This window comes from Vidua chalybeata, chromosome 12, assembly GCF_026979565.1.
Source record: "Vidua chalybeata isolate OUT-0048 chromosome 12, bVidCha1 merged haplotype, whole genome shotgun sequence".
Classification (NCBI taxonomy): domain Eukaryota; kingdom Metazoa; phylum Chordata; class Aves; order Passeriformes; family Viduidae; genus Vidua; species Vidua chalybeata.
Window position 1 is genome coordinate 14,919,894 of NC_071541.1, and position 18,509 is coordinate 14,938,402.

Here is an 18,509-nt window from a genome sequence, read left to right on the forward strand (position 1 = left end):
TCCTGGCTATTGCCACCAGCATCACTGTTCCAGTGCTAGTATATTGTCTTCAAGTATCAGTAAGTTTTGGCAACTTCTCTTGGGCATGAGAAGCCAGAATCTGTGGAATCAAGTTTTTTTTTTTCCTGAATCTTTTTAAGGTATCTCCCTGTTCTGCTGAATTCTAGGAGTAAGAAGGTAGAAAGTGAAGATGCTAAAAAAAGACTAAAAATCTTACTTGTGTTGTAATTGAGAAATGAGATTTTCTTCCCTTTTGTAAATGATTTTCAGTAGTTTCAATATTCTCTTTTGCTTTCTGTCATAGCAAAAAAATGAGAGGAAAAAAATGAAGAAGTCAGGAAAAGACCAAATGTTTTTAATTTTCTGGTCAATCTCTTAAGAACTTTAAAGAAATGGCTCATGCTAGTTTTTGGAAAAAGGCAGAGAAATTCCAGTTTCTGCCTGTCATTTTTTCCCTCCACTTGAAATAATTCATCCAGCCCTAAATTAAAACATTTGATTTGGAAACTGGGGCAGAAGGTGAGTGTTTGTGGGTGTCTTGGCAGGGGCATTCTGAGCAGAGAAAAGCTTTTGGAAGGGCAGGATGCAGCCCCAGCACTGCAGGGTGAGCTATACTGGGACTGTCTTTGGGTAAAACCATGGCGGGTGCTGCTGGGGTGGACGAGGAGGTGAGGACGCCAGCCCAGAAAATCTTTAAATACTTCCAACACAGGAGCTCAGCCCCCACTCCTGTTAATTTGGGAGCTACTCCCAGCTGCTCTCTGGCTCTGAGGGATGCCCCACAAGCAGGGTCAGCAACCTGAGCACCCAGGACCCCCCAGGACAGCTCGTTGCCCTCTCTGCCTGGGTGTTGTGCTAAGCACCCAAGAGGGTGGAGGAGAAACCCTCGCTGCAGTGAGGGGCAGTGCCTCCTTTCCTATTGGAGCCCCTCTGGAAGATGTTCATCACTAATGCCTTGTTTCTCTCATTTCAATGAAGGTTTCTGCATCCACATGCATTCCTGCTCTGGACCTCATGAATCTCTGCTCCAGGCTCTTGTCCTTGGGGTAGGCAGAGGCTTTGCTGAGCCCATGGACTTCTGGTTATCCACAGCATGAGGGTGCTCCCAAGCCAGGTTCAAGACAGACCGAGCTGGGTGAGTTGTTTCCTTCCTGCTTTCCCTGAGCCTTTTCCCAGCAGTGTCACCCAGCTCACTGAGCAGGAGTCCTGGGGGGCTGCTGCTCCATGGCAGTTCCCTCATTTGGGTGCACCCAGCTGCACTCTGTGAGCAGCCAGGCTTCCTTTCTGGTGCCTCTGGAAGCAAACCCTGCAGCAGGGGACCGCTGTTGTGCCTGCTGTGCCCGGCTGATGATGTCAGGGAGGACAAGGCTGTTGGGAGAGAATGACTTCACAGAGCCACTCTGGGAATTGGTCACCCCTCCTCGCAGCGAGGGCTGCTGGAAGGGAGCCCAGGAGAAGCCCTGCCAAGGATGTCTTCATCTTCATACCCCACTGCAGGCAGTGTTTGCAAACGCTGAGGTGATGCTGTTCCACCAGGGGCCAGCCAGGGATGATAATGTAGCTTTTGGTGGCTCTGCTCAAAGCCCCAAGAGCCTCAAAGGTGTGTTTTGGCTTGTGGGTCACAGTGGTGGGTTTGGATGGCCCTGGAGGAGGTGACAGGAGGGCATTGGCTATTTGGCTATGAACCCAGGATGGCTGTTACTGAACTTGATGTTCTCCAGCTGCACCTGAAGCACAAAGGGGGGATCTCCTAATGCAGCACAACTTTTATGGGCTGAATTGATTGCTGGTGAAAAAACCCAAGCCTCAGTATGCTGTGAGATATCCCTGCTGCATCCCACCATCACCTCAGAAGAGCATTACAGAAGCACTCCAGTCCTGGTGCAAGGGCTGCATGTGGCCAGAGCCCATCCACTGTGTATTGTCCAGGAAGGACTCTTTTTGCTTTTGCAAGAGTGAGAAGGAGGTGCATTGAAAAGATCTCCACTGGAGTACCGAAAATGCTTTAAAATTATCTCTTTTGCATTGAGAAGGTGTAGAAATTCAGAATGGATAGTTCTTGTAAGCTGCCCCACCTGAAACACCAAAGGATGGAAGTAATTAATGAATTAATTTCACTATCCCCATTGGAAAGGTGCTGGGAAGTGGTTGATGGGCATGTGGTAGGCAGCTGCCTCCCTTGCTTTGATCCAAACCAGTGTGAGCACCTGTCCAGAAATGTGGGGTCATGCTGGCATCTTGCAGTGCCAGAGCCTGAGATGAGACATGGCTTCTCTTTGAAGTCAGGAACAACAATCTCTGAAAATAATATTAATTAAACAAAAGCAAAACAAAAAGCAGGACTCCACTCCCCTCCACTCTTCTCCGCTCCCCCATTGGGAAGATAGGACAAAGCCTTTCCTGTGTTTGGGTTGGTGCTCAAAAAAGAAGAAGGAAGATTTCTAGCAGCCTATCTCCTTGGTAATGGGCCCATTTCAATCCTGTGGTTAATTATATTAAATAATTATGTATTTAGCTCACTTACCCTGTGCCTTTTCACAGCCTGTGATGGCAAGTACCAGATAGAGCAGCGAGGGGAGGTGGAGTCCGTGCCCAGCCTCAGCACTCTGTGCCAGCCCCTTTCCCAGTGCTGTGAGTTCAGAGATGCCCAGGCTCATGCTGGCTGCACGTGGAGCATCTGGAGCAGGGGGTGATGCAGAGGGAGCATCCAGAGCACTCTGGAAGCTCTGGGAAGCTCCAATGCACAGGGCCAGGAGCTGTTCCTTCTTGCTGTGTAATGAGACACTGCCACACCTGTGCAAATTTCCCCATAGCCTGGGGCTTGGGTGGAAACATTGTGGGATCATTAAATCAAGCTATTTAGGAGCTACTTGAAGATGGAAGGTATGAAATCTGCATACGAAATGGTGGTCATGTCTAGGCCATCCCCTGAGCTCCTGACCAGTGACTCTGGCTCTTGGCCCGTGCCCCTGAGCAACAGGCAGAGCTGGCTCGTGCAGAAATCCCAGCTGAGCTTCTGCTCCATGTTCCAGAGTGTTTAAGGCTTGCCTGGCAAGGCCAGGATGTCCCCTGGCATGAGGAGCCAGCCAGCAAGCTCAGGTGGTGCCTGTAAGGACAGGACCTAAGGGAGATGGAGGAAGAGATGTGTGGATCTGGGACATGGAGCTGGTCCTGCTTTGGGGCTTGGTTCAAACCACTTTCAAAAAGGTTCTGCTGAACTCCTCTGCATTTGTGCTTCCTCCTTCCCCTGGAGTGGGATCCTAAGGAATTGGGAAGGAAGCTGTGAGGGAGAAAAAGGCTTTTGGTTTGAAAGGCCTTGTGTGTTTGGGAGCTTCCTTAGTGCTTTGCTGCACACACCCCAGAAGAGAGCTCCAAGTGGCTCCCTGCTTATGTGCATCCCCGGGGAATTCTGTCTTCCTCCCCCACCTTCCCTTCCCAGGACATTAATTCCTGGGAGCTGGGGCTGCGCACTGGGGTCTAGTAATGCAAAATCTTTTCCTTTGGTAGTTAAGACTGCAGGGTAGCAAGCTGATCCCACACCACATCTTCATTCTACAGCTCAGTGATATATCTCACCTCTGGGCAAGGGGGTGGATCAGAATATGGAAGCCACATTTTTCCCTTGGAGACTTGTGCAGAGCTGGAGCAGCTCCAAGCACGGCTCCCAGGCTTGCTGCCTGCTCCATGCCAAGCTGCAGTGGTACAGGGGCTGACCGGGATCCAGGTTTTGGCTGGAGGAGCAGCATTTCTGGTATGAGCAAAGAAGATGCAGGCAAGTTGTTTCCCTCCTGTTCCACTGCACGTTGCCTTCCACACATGTGCAGTGTGAGGGATGTTTTTCCCTGCCTTTGCATGGCACCAGGCTGGTCTGTAAATCCCTGTAAGTCCTCTGCATGGGGATAAATGCAAACGCTCCAGCAGCCATGGCCTCCCAGGTGACATTCAGCACGTGCTTCCCTGTGCTCTGACTGACTCCCTGCAGCCTCAGCTCAGAAGCACCACTCAGGCTTTAGCATCTGCTCTCTTTAGCTTTGCAGCCCTGAAATGCACATTGCCTTCATCACATGTGATGTGCTGCTGACTGTGGGATGTGCCCAAATATTAACTGCTCAAGCTGAGCCTAACTGCAACCAATGGGATTTAAGGCTGTTTCTTTCCATTTGGGTCATGAAGAGAATTTGGATAGGTAATTAGAAGAAGTGCTGCCCTCCCTAAACAGCTGGTGGGAGAGGCAACTGTCAGGAGAGAAGTGGGTTGGAGGTTTGCTTGAAGAAAGATAAAGTGAAATTCTACTGGAGATGTCACACTGGGTCTGAAGATACCTTAAGTATTTTGGAGAGGACCAAGACTGATGCTAGGTGGTAGTAAATTGCTATCAGAGGGGACATTTGGGAACCAAAACCCCAACTCTAGAGCTTGATTTTGAGCTTAGAGCTCTTTCTTACACATGGGACCTACCTCTCCCAACAGGATGAATTACACACCTGCTGTATCCCCCTTCCCAAAGCAGCCTTGGGCAGCTCCCATTGGACCACTTTAAACCCAGCCCTGCTTGACCTTTGTGTCCAGTTGAGCAGCATGACCGAATCCTTGCCCATGGGGAAGCCTTGTTAGATTGTGGAGGTAATAAGCTGATTGGAACACAAGAGCTGATAGTTTCAAGTAACTGAAACTTAACCTCGCTGCATAAAGCATCATTGTCCTGCCACAGAAATCCTCTGTCCGGGAGAGCACAGCTGCAGGGGAAATAAATGCTCTTCTTTTTTTCCTTTTTCTTTCTCTTTTTGCTGTTTGTTTGTTTAAAACCCAGGGCCCTTGGGTTGGTTTGCTCTCGTTGGCTGTGGCAGGGCGGTGCTGGGATGTGGGTGCTGAGCTCTGCCCAGGGGGCTGGGGCTCCCTGAGTGACTGCGGGGCAAATTCCCTTTAATCCAGGGAATTAAACCCCAAGCAAAGCCATTGATGGTCATGGGTTTAGTTGAGATCCAGGCCAAATCCTGTTTCCATTGATGCTAAATGGGAGCTTTAGCTGCTGGTTTCAGAGGGATCAGGGCTAGGACCTGCTGCCAGGTGTTGAGCACATCTGCCCTACTGACCTCAGCAGGATGGGCTGCCCTGCCCAGGGGTGGGTTCTGGCTTCCTGGGTGCTGCAATGATCTCAGAGTACTTAGGGTGGCAGTGGATGCTCAAGCTGTGCTTTGCCTCCCCTGTACAGGTCCTGACTCCAAAACAACCTTGACAGGTTGACAAGGTCCTGACAACCTTGCTCCATTTGAGCTGTCAACAGGCAGCAGCTGCTGATTCGTCATTTGCCTCTCAAAACCATCTCCTGATATGGAAACAGTTAATTACTGCCTGTAACCAGCAGGAACACCAGATCCTGCCAGCATCTGTTTTGGACATCAAGGCAAGTGGGCCTGGGACAGCTTTATCTGGGGTAGAACATTACTACTGGTGTTGTACTAAAACTGCTGCTTGCCTGATGCTTCCATGCCGTGAGGCCAGGAAAAGCACTCCCAGATAGGCTGACCTTCCAAGGTGTGTTATAAATGGAGTGAAAACCCAGGTATTTTTTAATACACGTATATGAGTGATTGTTTTGGACATAAACTACTGGTTCTGGGTGCTGGGAGCTGCAGGAACAACCACCTCCATCAGTGCTGCATCTCCAGCTCAGGGCTGGAGAGAGCTGGCTCAGGGCTGTGTTGCCCAACACACAGAGCCACGTTGTTCTTCCAGCAGTTCAGATTGTGTGAAGGTAAGAGGCAGAGGGGTTATTTTGTTTACTTAGTTTTATTTTTTAAATGCTTCCTATATTTTTAAAATTCCTCGCCCACACAAATCCATGGGGTGAACAAGCAAGGTCTTAGTCCAGCTGGTTTTGGGCGCACTTAGAAATCCCCACGGGGATTTTTATCTGGCAGGTCTGGGATCCTCTCTTCCCGGTCACAGCTAACATAAAAACATTTCTACTGATTAGTTGTGCTTATTTATTTGTCCAAACACACAGCAGCCCGAGCCTGTATTTGTGTGTGTACTCAAATGTCTTCCAAAAGCCACTCCTACCACCCCTGCAAAATAGTTGGAGGGTGACACAAGAGTGATAAACATCTGGCCATGGGAATGCTCTGGAGTGAATGGAGTTGTGAATGGGGACCAGTGGCACTGAAGTGGTGGTGACTTCACATGAGACCAAAATAACCCAGGCTTTGATACCCCTGTGTCCCAAGGGACAGGCAGTGACCCTGAGCACCCAGCTCAGGAAAATCCCTTGCTCAAGGAAGAGACTTCAGTAGGTGTTTCATCCAAGCTTTTCTGCTGGCATGGATCGAGGCTGGATTTGTGGTTTCAGTGCTCACGCTGAAATCCGTGCTTAGCGTTGACTCTCAGGGGGACGCAGAGGTTTGTGATCTGTGGCAGGAATCAGCTGTCTTGTTCGTCAAAGCTTCCAGCTTGATGACAGGGTATTTGTTGGAAGATGTAAGAAATTCTACTGCTTGGGACTGAAATAATGTCACTTAATTGCTAAGACACTGGGAAAGCCTCAGAGATTGAGTCCATACCAACTGCTGGTTCACATGCTCGTGAAATCCTGCTGTTGTAAGTGTATTCTTAGACAAATGTGATTTTTGTGCTCTGGGGAGTTAGCAAAGTTTTATTATTTTTATTATTTTTCAAACATTACCTCTACAAGCTAATCACACTTCTCCAAGAAAATACCTTTACCATTACTATTAAGTAGGTGCTTTTTAGAAACTTTGGAAAAATGAACTCTGAAATGAAATCCAGAAACAATTAAATCATCCAGTTCTGAAACCTTTTAAACCTTAGTTATTTTCTCTGGTTTATGGGTGTCTTCCCCAGTCTCTTCTGGAATGCTTTGGGTTTTGCAGTAGTGGGAAATGGTTTTGACAGAAGATCCAGCCCTTTTTTTTTTGCATGTCCTCAGCACAGAGGCAGCAACTATTAGAAGAAAACCCCAAATATTTTCTGCCTGACGTGCCTCTCATCTGCCACTCTTGTGGGCGCTGTTGTGGGAAATGCAGGAACACTCTGCCCAGCTGCTGGCAGTGCCCTGAACCTGCCACTTGCTCTTCTTTCCCAGGGCAGCACAAACTCCAAGCTCAACAGAAGTTTCATGGTCCAGCTTTTCAGGCCCACACATGCCACAGGCCACACTGCAAAGTCCAGCTTTGGCTCTGAGCCCTTGGAGGTGCTGATGGGGGTGCTCCATGGACCACCTGGTCCTGCACCTTGCATCTCTGCTAGCCCTCATCCACAGGACATTTGCAGCTCTCTTAGGAATTGCTGGAGTCCCAGCATCCCACCACTTTTGGACCTGAATCTCTAGCCCTTCTGTGCTTCCCTTCTTCTCTCTGCTGCCCGTAATTAGGGGCGGATCTCAGACAACAGGAACAAGTAGGGGTGGGAATGTTGATGTGGCTCAGGCTAGCTAAGGAGGAGTTCAGTGATGAACTTGGACAACAAGGACTAGGGTGGCTGTGCTCTGGGATGGCTGTGCAAGAAGCTGCAAGCCATGTGTGGCTTGGCCTGCTCATCTCAAGCTGGAGGTGCCTGATGAAGCTCCTGTTACCTTCCACCATGGCCCAGAGCAGGGACCTGGCTCTTCTTGCATCTCCTTGGCCAGAGGTATTTCCAACTGCCAGCATAACATCACTTTTCTCCTCCAGCACAGATGCACAAGCAGGGAAGCTGTCAAATCATAGGGGCTTATCTGCTTTGCCCCGTGAGAAATCTATTTTTCTTCCCTTGTTTGGTGACCTGAGCCTCATCCCAGCCAGTGAAGAGCTGGTTTGTGATTCATGACTGGAAAGAGAGGCTGAATCAGAGAGTTTTGGCAGCAGCCAGGCTGAAGGTGGGGTTTGAGGATGGCACTGGCTGCAGGAGCTATGAAGAGTCGAGCAGCTGCCCAGGAGGGTCCCCAACTGTTCCCAAGCCACCTGCACCTTTCCTAGAGGCAACCCTTGCTGGCATTGAGATTTCTCTGCATGGTGCCTTGGTCCTAAGAGGGCTTTTTCTCTAAGAGGGAGATTTGCATGGAAATAACCTGATGTGGGAATCTGCTCTTTGCACTGAGGGGGTTAAAGTCTGCTCCCTCCTTCCAGACTGACCGTGGAAAATACTGCTCATGCCAGGGACTATGCAGGACAGAAACTAGGGCTCCTAGGATACAATTATACAAATAATGCAACTTGTTCCACGAGCGGCGGAAACCAGCAAAGCCTGGTTTCCGATGGGTTTGTGTTGTGGAGTAAAGGACGTGCAGGAGCTTTAACTGGCCAGTAAAAGTTAAACACACACCATCACCTTCTCATCAGCCACCAAACTTCACAAAACTTATTTTCCCATCATTACTGGGAGTCCCTGTACAGTGTGGCTGAAAGTGTCCAAAAAGAAAGAGAATTGGAGAGGAGGGGTGCAGGGGTGGTGTGGCTGTGAGAACCTTGTTTCTGTAAAAAATCAGGTTGTAAAAATGAGGATGCAGGCAGACAAACTCTGGGCTAGTTTAATGAAGTTTTAATCATTTTCTACCTCAAACTATGCATCTGCTTTGTGATGATGATCATTTTGCCAGGGCCAAAGGCACTCAAAGGCAGAGGTTTTACATGACCGTGTAACATGGTGTGACATGGGGTACTTTGGGCCCACAGGGAGAAGTGCCATTCTGTTTGGCAGTCTGGATTTTGGCCTTGGAGATACTTTTGTCCCGCTTCCTGTTTCAGCCCAGACCTGGCCTTTTTGCTTTGATTGCCCCTGCATCTCAGACCTTGGGATATCTGGTGGTCAATGTGTGCTAAAAGCAGAGCCCTGCCCCTGCCCATGCACCAGGCATGAATGACCCCTGAGCTGTATCTGACACTGAGAAGATGCAACTGTCTCATATCCAGCTTCTGGTGACCACATAAAGGAACCAGCAGCTTAGTTTTCTACTTTTTTCCTGTGGGGATCATGTCACCTTTGATTTCTAGGAGACAATACACATGTGATGGAGATGTTCAGCAGATGCATGCTGGAGCCTCACAGGAGCCAGACCTTCTTCATCTGTTTGTCACAAGTTCTTCTTAGGAGCAGCACCAGCTCATGTGACCCTTTGAGGGATAGAGGAGCAGTGGAGATAAGGAAGAGATAAGGAACCCAACAAAGACGTGCTTGATGATTTTGTCAGGATATGGTGAAGGCTCCTTGGTGACACACTAGTGGGGAGGAGGGGGAGTTACTGTGTCATTTTCATGAGGGTGGCAGTGGGGCCACTGGTGTGCCTTGAATCTGAGCCACCCACCCTTGGGGAGAGGTCCCAACAGAACTTGGTGTCCTGTGAGTGAGGGGGGGCTGGGAGAGCCCTGTTCTCGTTCCCACTCACCTGGGTAGGAAGCAGCATGGTCCATACCCTGCCCCACTCTCCTGAGCCAGCCATGGGAGTTCTGACTCTGGTGTGCTCCTTGACAATTTGTCTCTGGGTTTGACAAGCAGTGCCCAGCCAGGTGGGGTGGCAGGAGGCTGCTTTGCCCCGCTGGGAGCACAGCCCGGAGCCGTGGCGTTGGCAGGAGGTGACACAGCTGAGGTGACTCGTTACTGCCAGCACACAGACACTGCTGGGGTGCTCATTAACAGGGGGAGGAGAGGGTCTCGAGGTAAACAGAGCAGGGCTGGCAGATGACTGTGCCATCTCTGCGCAACCTCGTCTAAGCCTATTTATATAAATCATGTGAAACCCAAATTAGAATTTTATCCATCTGCTGTGCTGTAAGTCGCTCTTCCACCAGCACAGAAAGCCAAGAAAATGCTCTTAACTCCCTAAGATCTGTCTCGAGTGTGAGCAAGTTTTGTATACAAGGCCTTTGGCTGGTGTGGGGGTGCTATCCTGCACATCCTGCAAGGCTGCAGGACAGGCTGTCACCAGGCCCTCCAGCAGACAGCAGTGTCTTGACATCAAAGGCAAGCCAGACAGAGGTGTGGATGTTCAGAGAGAAGTCTCCAAGGCTCCTCACTGTGTGTGGGGGGACAAGGGCTCACCTCTGCCTCATGTGTGACACAACCATGGCTGAAAGCATGCAGCACCTCTGCCTGACTCCTGTCCCGATGCTGAGGCCCAAAGACTGAACTTGGAGTGAACTTGCCATGGTTTGGCACAATGAGGAAGGTCAGGAAACACTCTCTGCTCTTTCCCATGTGTCCTACTTGTAACAAAGGTGTACTTTCAGCCTTTCCCTCAGGGAGGCTGTTACCCCTTTGCTTTGCAGATGCCCAGTGCTCTGCACGGGGCAGCTCCTTGGAGGAGTCACACCCAGGTAACCCCAGTGTGGCCACAGCTCTGTGCCTGCCTTCACGTGTGGTCACTGAACCTGCCACTCCTGTGGGAGCACACACTTGTGGGAGCATCCCAGGGCCGCTCCTGTGGGAGCACACACTTGTGGGAGCATCCCAGGGCCACTCCTGTGGGAGCACACACTTGTGGGAGCATCCCAGGGCCGATGACTCGGCCGGCCGCTGCCCTGGCAGCCAGCGTGGGGCTGGCCCGGCCACAGCACAGCAATTTCTAGGAAACACATCTGCCTCCTCACACTGGAGGTCCCTGATGGAGATGATGAATCACCAAGGGATCTTTCTACCTCTTTACCCACCACTGTTATGATCTGCCTTTCTTGGCATTTAGTGCTTTTCCTGTAATGAAAAAGAAAACCATTTAAAATTATTATTATTATTATTATTATTATTATTATTATTATTTTCCCCTTACCGAATTGAAGATTTCAGTAAACAAGCAGAGATGACACTGTGGAAGAACAGTTGGTCAAGTTTGTGAGAGATGGAGCCAGATCTAAATACGGCACAGCCTCTCTGGTACGGAGCAGAAGGAAAGAGGCATATGTGTCTGAGCAGTTGGATTGCTGCACGCTCTGTTAGATTTCCTTAACATCAAGTGCGTATCTTCCTCTTTTCTTCCCTTTTTAGTATAAAAAAAGGAGTAGAAGCTCACCAAAAATGTCTTTGTGTGGAAATAAGGAAGGGCTAGGAGGAGGTGATGGACCCTCTCCATCCCCACTGGCTCAGTTTATGGGTGCAGGCAGATGTGTCTGCATGAGATGCTCCTCTGCAAAGACCAAACCAACAGGCCACCCCCAAAATTTGGCCTGGCAAAGGCCTTCTCCCATGTGACCTCCATGCTGCTTGGCACTGATGGAATGACTGCTTTGGGCCATGTATCCCACAGAATCCAAGACCTGCAGGAGGAAGGAGGTCTCTGGTGTTCTTCTGGAGATGTTGCTCACTCTCAGCCTCTCAGCTGGGCCTCTGCCCACCAGGGACAAGATGGACCAGGTGCTCTGGGCTGTGCCCTCAACCTGGGTGTCTCCTCCAAAGTCCCAGGCCACTGTGCTGGCAACAGAAAACCCAATTCCCTCTAGCAGTTAGCTCCTCCTGGGAAGTACTTCTTCACACCCCACTGGCTGCATCAGCTTATTGAGCCCCTTTGTCTGCTGACAAAAAGCCTGCAGAGAAATCAATGTCCTTAGAGTGTGTTCACTGCTGGAAAGAGCTGCACAAGGATTTCAGTCTCCCTCTGTGGCTGACTGTGGAGACAACCAGAGGTCAGGTTATGCCAGGGACACAACGTGCTGCTGGATGCACACTGCCACTCCTCATGTGGCTCCTGCCTGTCCTGGTGGGCAACTCACAACCCCTGGGCTGGGGAACTGAAGCTTTCTTGTCTGTGGGATGCTCTTGCTGCATTTTCCTGCACCCAGGGAAAGGCAGGGAGCTGGAAAGGAGAAGCCAAAGGTGAGAAAGTTTGCAAGCAGCTTCAGTCAAATACTGACTAAAAAGTCAGTATTTGCCAGCAAATAACATAGGGCTTTCTTTTTGTTTAATTGCCTCAGTCTCTTTAATTGCATTTTAGATCAAAGACCCCAAAATCCTCAGCACAGGAGAAAGAGCTACAGAGAGAGAATGGAGCAAGGCAGGTCCTGGAGCACTGGTTGTGCTGCCTGGTGTGTGCCAGCAGTGTCAGCTGCCTTAGAGCAGCACCTCAGCTACTTCTCCTGCCCTCTGAAGACTTGTGTGAAAGTGACCAAGATACAAAGGGCCCGGGGTGCTCCTGGAAGAGGAAAAGCCTACTGGTGTTGCTTGAATGAAGGGGCTGAGGACAGTGCCTGAGTGTCTGCATTCATGTCCTGGGAAAGCAGTTGGAAATTGATCCTGGTTTGGTCACCCACTGATGAGCTAATTTTTAACACCAACCATGTGAGTATAAAAAGGATTAACTCTAAGTTTTAGAGCTTTGATCACATAAAAAACCATGGTCAAAGTGTTTGTGTAAGGAGATGTTTCAAATGCCCTTTTGTGAATGCAGAGGTTCATCTTATTTGAAGAGGCAGAAACAGGAATACAGAAACAATCTTTTGCAATGCAACACTGCTGCTTGTTTCACAATTTTGCTCAATTCATTTTTATGAACAGGCTCTTAATTCAGTTTAACTCAGTCTCTTTTCTTCCCCTACTCCCCCTGTGCAATGCAATCCCATTTGTGTCTAGGTTACTGGCAACCAGTATATCAAGCTCTAGCCAAGCATGTATTAAAATAAAGCTGCAATCTGCTGAAAAACAGGTTTTAAGATGGAAACAAATAATTAGAAACACACCAATTAGTGTCTGTCTGACAACAGGTTGAGCTCTGCACAGATTTAAACAAAGCTGTAATGGCAGGATGTGAGCGATTCAAACTGGAGGCAGTGGCTGAGTGTTGATTTTAACGGGTCAGCTGGAAAAGCTGTGGGGAAAGAGCAAAACCTGGTTGGTTTAGGCTGGAGCTGAGCACCCAGAATTGTGATATAAAGGAGAAACACGTGGGGGCTTTGTGTAACTCGCGGCCCTGTAAGGACTGAGGCCTCGGGTGAAGCCGAGCTTTGGCTGGTGTCAGAGTGCCGCTGCCGGGCCCTGCCCCTGGGCGGGTGCCTGCGCTGGGCAGTGCTGACACGCCAGCCAAAGCTGCGGAAGCATTTTCTGGGGTTTTGTACCTTTGCTGGGGGTGTTTTTGTGCCTGCAGACTCTGGCAATGCCCTGGGGCAGGGCAGAGAGCCCTGCCCGTGCCCCTTGGCCGGGCGATGGACAGCAGGGCCCCTGGGGAGCTTTCCAGCAGCTGCTGAGAGCAATTCAGTCAAATACTCTTTTTCTCTCATTGACAGGAACATCTCACTGCTGGAATTGCGGTGTGCCCGGTCCTCAGCAAGCATGTGAGCGAGCAAATCACTCCAGCAGCGTGGATCGTTCTTCTGCACCCATTGTTATGGAAATCGCCTTAGAGACTGTTGCTCCAGCAAACATTTTTAGAAGCACGAGTGAGTTGCGCAACAGGAAAACTGCTCGGAGGTGAGGAAAACCCCCCTCCAGGCTCTCAGCGCTGCCCCTTCCTCCAGCACCGCAGTGGAGCCCTGCTGGCTCTCCTGGTGGGGACGGGATTCAGGGTGTTCCTTTGCCTGGTAAGGCAGGGAGAAAGTGCTTCTGGAGGAGAAGCCCCTTCTGCGTCAGTCTCCAAGGAAACCCTTGGTGTTGCGTGGCTCAGCCTCCGTTGCACGCCTGGGCAGAGGCTCACACGTCCCAGACTTGTGCCTTAATCATACATCCACACTTTGATCTGCTAGTGGCGTTTTATGGGTGCAAAATTTAGGCAAATTGTGGGGTTTTCCTACCCCTACATTTAGGGGTTTATCTCAGAGAGCCCCATGGTTGGATTGGTGTGCAGCACAAGTGAAACCAGCCCTATCTCTGTTTCGAATGCACATTCCTCACTGCTGACTCTGGAAGGAGAAGCCTTCTAATGCTCCCACACCTCCCAGCTTCTCTCGAGCAAGCCTGGGAGCTGTGGTGGTTACAGGGAGGCTTGGGCAGCAGCTGCTTCCAGGTGTGCTGCCACCAGCCTGGGTGCAGTGCCTGAGCCAGGGCAGGTCACCCCTCTGCCCCCTGCCTGGTGACAAGCAGGAGGGGTAGAGGAGAGCAAGTCACTGCCTCAAAAGCTTCCAAACACCCACAGGTTAGGGCTGCCCACCCACAGGGAAGTTTCACTGCTCACCCCCCATTTGTGCTCAAACGCCCAGCCCTGAGTTTTAATTTTAAAAAAACATCTCTTCTTGTCTCAATTAACTACAAACAATTGCTTCTCTTGAGTTTGCTCATGCTCCTCATCACTGCCTGCTGTGGAGCAGGACCAGCTCTCCAGCCTGTACCCAGGAGCTCCGAGCAGCCCCAGCTGATGTAAAGGGAAAAGCACAGATCCAGTGACCTTTGTTTGCCTCACTGCTGCCCACAGTGCCTGCCTGACATTTGAGGAGTGCTGTAAGTGCTGGAGGGGGCATGGGGATGGGGTATTGGGCAAAGCACATAAATCTCATCCTTGCTGGTAGAATACCAGGCTGAGCTGTGACCCTTCCCTTCCCTCTTGGGAAGTCAGAGTTGACGTTCACAGTGGTGTCTCACCAGGAACCAAGAACAGGACACTTCCTGCAGCTCCCTGCTGCCCAGGCAGAGGGACTGACCACAGTTTGTCTGTTCCCAGGACTGTTTTACTGCCCTCAGCAATGGAGCTGGAGCAGGGTGGGATGTCTGGCTCTGTGGGATGTTGTGTTGCTCGCTGCCAGTGCCATGGGATAGGACAAGAGGGAGCTGATAGGCTGGATCTGGGAGGGGACCTTGTCATCCCAGGGGAGATGCTGGGAATCATGAGGTAGTGGCAAGATGCCACGGAACAGCCTGGCTGTTAAAACACTGACCTGTTGGGTCCCCAGCTTCAGCCTGGCTGCTCCCTGGCATCCCCCAGCACTGCCTGGGGTGGGGAAGGACAGCTCCATCCCATGCCTCTCTCCTTTGGCTTTTGCAAGCTGGCTGGTCTTAATTTCTCCAGGCACTTCCTGCAGGACCACAGTGCTGGGTGCTGCAGATGTGCTTGAAGACGCTGAACACCCTGACCCTTCTCCTGGTAAATTGTCCTGCTTTGTAGCCAGTGCAGCTGAAAGGGTATTTTTCTCCCTGAACCTGGCAAACTCTTTATCCTAAGGATCCTTGGCAGTGTTAACTCCCAGACCTCAACCCTCAACAGCCACAAACATGAGATTAGCATAAGCCCCCAACTTTCTTTCAATAAATAAAACGGGGGGGGGGGGGAATGAGAAAGGATAACTCTTTGGATTATGCATTCTGAGCCACTTCTGCTTATTTTACCTCCCTTGATACTTTATCTGCTGCACTTGTGCAGGCTGGAAGCTCCCTTTTATTTTGTTTTGTTTGCTTTTAATGTGAAAACTGAGCTTTTTAGGGCAAGTAGCTGAAGCTTGGCCACAGGAACTGAGCCCTGGGCCATGCCTGACTATGAAAGTTAGATGCCTTTGCTGGACATCTGGCTGCTTTAGTGCCAGATAGCAGGGAAGAGCACTTTAATATTTATCCTGAGCTAAAAAAGCAAGTAGAATGGAGAAAAATATACAAAGTAGGCCATGAAAACAGGGTTTGTGAACATCTGAGATCCGCTCCTAATTAATAGCAGTTCCCATCCCAGAAATCATACCATTCAGCAAAAGTTAATCATCTTTGCTCACACATACAATACCCTTCAAGAGAGAATGAGTCACCCTCATTGAAATGTCTGATGTTATGAAATCCAGTGTGACTGATGTAACAGACCCAGCTAAGCTCTCCAAATTGGCCAGCAGCACCATGGCAAAGCTGCCTGTGTGTGAGCTGACTTCATTGAGTTTTGCTTGTTTGCACCCAGGATGGATTTTCCCTTTAGTTTCTGGAACAGACTCACAGCAAAGGGCCCAGGAAGGCTGTGGGAGGGCAAGTGAGTGTGGCAGGAGGGGTTGGCATCACCAAGCCCCCATGGTCCTCACTTTGCAGCATGAAACTGCTTGTCCCCACCTCTGGGAGCCCACAAAACTACATCAGCCCCAATCCTGAAAATATTTAGGCACCCACAGAATTCACAGCTCTTTGGGGTGTCTGGGACCAGCACTTCAATCACACCACTCTACATCTTTAACCATTCGCTTGCCTGGGGATTTATTCTTCCGTGCTTGGTTGAGAGAGAAATGTAGGTTGAATTTAGCATTAAGATTCTGCCTTGATATCAGCTGTTCCCTTTTAAATTAAATATTATTACCTGCAAACATTTCCTTTTAGCACTGGGAGCCGTTTGCTTGGTGTACTTTGTTTAAATGTCACCATATGAATTACTGAAAGTAATTTAAATATTTAAAGACATATACTGCAAGTCTAATTTTATTTTGAAATCCCAAGCCAGGCTCGCAGCTGATGCAGCAGATAACAGCTCAGCCTGGCACCCCTGGTTCCTGGCCCAGTTCTTTAAATTAATGATTTGCATTTCCAACACCTTTCACCCAACAAGTCTGGGCTCTGAGATTTTTTTTTCCAGCCAAGTTTTCTTCTCTCTTTGAGGCCTTGCAGCCCCTCTAGAATGGGTGTGAGTCCCTTGGCAGCTTCTCTCCCATCCACCCGTCCACCTTGGCTGCCCTTCTGGGGCATCTGCTCCATAGGGCAAACCCTTGGAGCAATAAGATAAGCAGAAATGCCAGGGCCCCACCAAAAGAGACAGCAGTGCTCTTGTATTTCATGCTTTCCAACTAGAGAAGATCCCCCTCCTGACACAACCTTTTCATCTCTTGTTATCTTTATGAACAGCTTAAAAAAAAAATGTACCATTTCTGGCACACTGGCCCTGCTGCTGAAGAGCTGTTCCTCTTCCACCTCCTTCACCTGCTGGGATTAAAAGCTACAGGTAATGCTGAGGAGTAAATGAAAGGCTTTCCATGAGGAAATAAGCTAAAACAGTAAACAAAAGGCTGATTCTTAGAAGCAAAACATCTGAAGCTGCCACCAGGAAAACATGGTGATGAAGCACTCTGGTCCTCGGAAGTTGCCTTACATGTATTGGAAATTACCTTCTGACTCAACCAGCTCAGTGTGTCTGGTGCCACTGTGCTAAAAGCTTTTAGCTGACCTGAATAGCCGAGGTTTTCAAGGAAATAACATTTCCCATGAGAAATATCACCACCAGAGCCAAACCTTTCCTGAGAAAAGCCTGGGTTAGGTGGGTGATTTCTCCTGCTCTGGGAGCAGCCTCCTTGAGGAGCTGAGCTCCCACTGCCGTGTCCCTGTGGGCAGGAGCTGCTCTGTGGGCACACCCAGAGCTCTGCTCTCACTCCTCTGCTGCCACAGCATGGGGGTCTCCAATGCAAGGTCCAAGTAAAAGCCTTTTAATCATCCTGCAGGCTCCTGGGAGCGTTCCTCTTTCCTGCTGCCCTTCTCCCGCCAGAGCAGAGTCTGGCTTCTTATTCAGAGCCAGTGGCTCATTCCCTGGGATGTCTTTGCTTGAATTTGCCTGGTCACCTCTTTCCCTGAGCACTGCTTCCTTGCTTGTCAGATGGTGAGTGAAGGAACACAGGCACAGTGTGTGCTGAGGTGGCACCAGCTGCTGGCAGGATCCCCCTTCCTCGTGCCCTGGGTGTCCCGAGGCTGGTGCCCCCCTCTGTTGTGGGCAGTGGTCAGAAGGGGAAGCAATGTGTGTCTCCAATTCCATCCTTTTCTCCAAGATCCACCACTTGAGCTTTGAAATGCTGTGAGCTCTCCCTGCTCCCCTGGCTTTTCACATTCCAGGGTGCCACTCACAAGGACCTCAGTGTGCAAAGAGGAGCTTTATGAAGTCCAACAAAGGGACTTAGGAACTCCTGCCCCCAAGGAGGAATGACCCCACTCACCAGTACAAACTGGGGACCAGATGGCTGGAAAACAACTTTGTAGGTAAAGACCTGGGAGGTCCTGGTGGATAACAAACTGACCATGAGCCAGTGGTGCTTTCTCACAATCAGCAACATCATGGGCTGGATTAAGAAGAGCATTGCCAGCAGGCCAAGGGAGAAGGAGGAAGGAGGTTTTGATTCATCCTTTTTGACCAAGCACTGCTGCCACTGGCAGAAACTGAGTTGGACCTTGTGAGTGTTTCAGATACTTCTTGCCAGCTCTGAGGTCCAGCAGAGTCCTACATGAAGGATCTTAAACCCCAGTTTAAGGCTTGGAAAGCAGGACACAGAAGGAAGGGACCTGCCACATAATTAAGCCAGTGGTGGGTTAGGAAGTGACTGGACTCTTCTCTGAGACCTAGTTTAGTTCCCCCTGTGCTGGGTCATGTTCTTGTAGGTCATATATGTGTATTCAAAAGTTGTGAATGTACCCAAGAGTGTCAGGCTGGCCGAAGAGATGTTTTGTGTTCAAAATAAAGTCCTGTTTCCTGGAAACTAAACTTTTTTGGGGGAAAAAGGAGCAGGGCTCAGCTGAACATTGCTAACACTGTGAGGAAAATAGAAATTGTTTTTTGATGCTCCGAAAGAGGAACCAGCCCCTTGCTCCTGAAATGCTTCACAGAAATGGATTCTTGGGTGTTGTTTAGTTTTATTTTAACTGTAGTGTGGGGTTGCAAAACCAGAGAA

At 49.8% G+C, this 18,509-nt stretch overlaps 1 long non-coding RNA gene across 2 annotated transcripts; it reads left to right on the forward strand.

Annotated features, from left to right (window-relative positions):
* The first annotated feature begins 11,922 nt into the window (after nucleotides 1-11,922).
* Nucleotides 11,923-18,307, forward strand: LOC128794389 (uncharacterized). 2 transcript variants are annotated; one of them, XR_008433075.1, is made up of 4 exons: nucleotides 11,923-12,258; nucleotides 13,200-13,493; nucleotides 14,179-14,346; nucleotides 16,705-18,307. It is a non-coding gene; the product is annotated as an uncharacterized LOC128794389 (long non-coding RNA). The 2 variants fall into 2 exon arrangements; XR_008433074.1 differs by having other exon boundaries at nucleotides 13,200-14,346.
* Nucleotides 18,308-18,509: the final 202 nt, after the last annotated feature.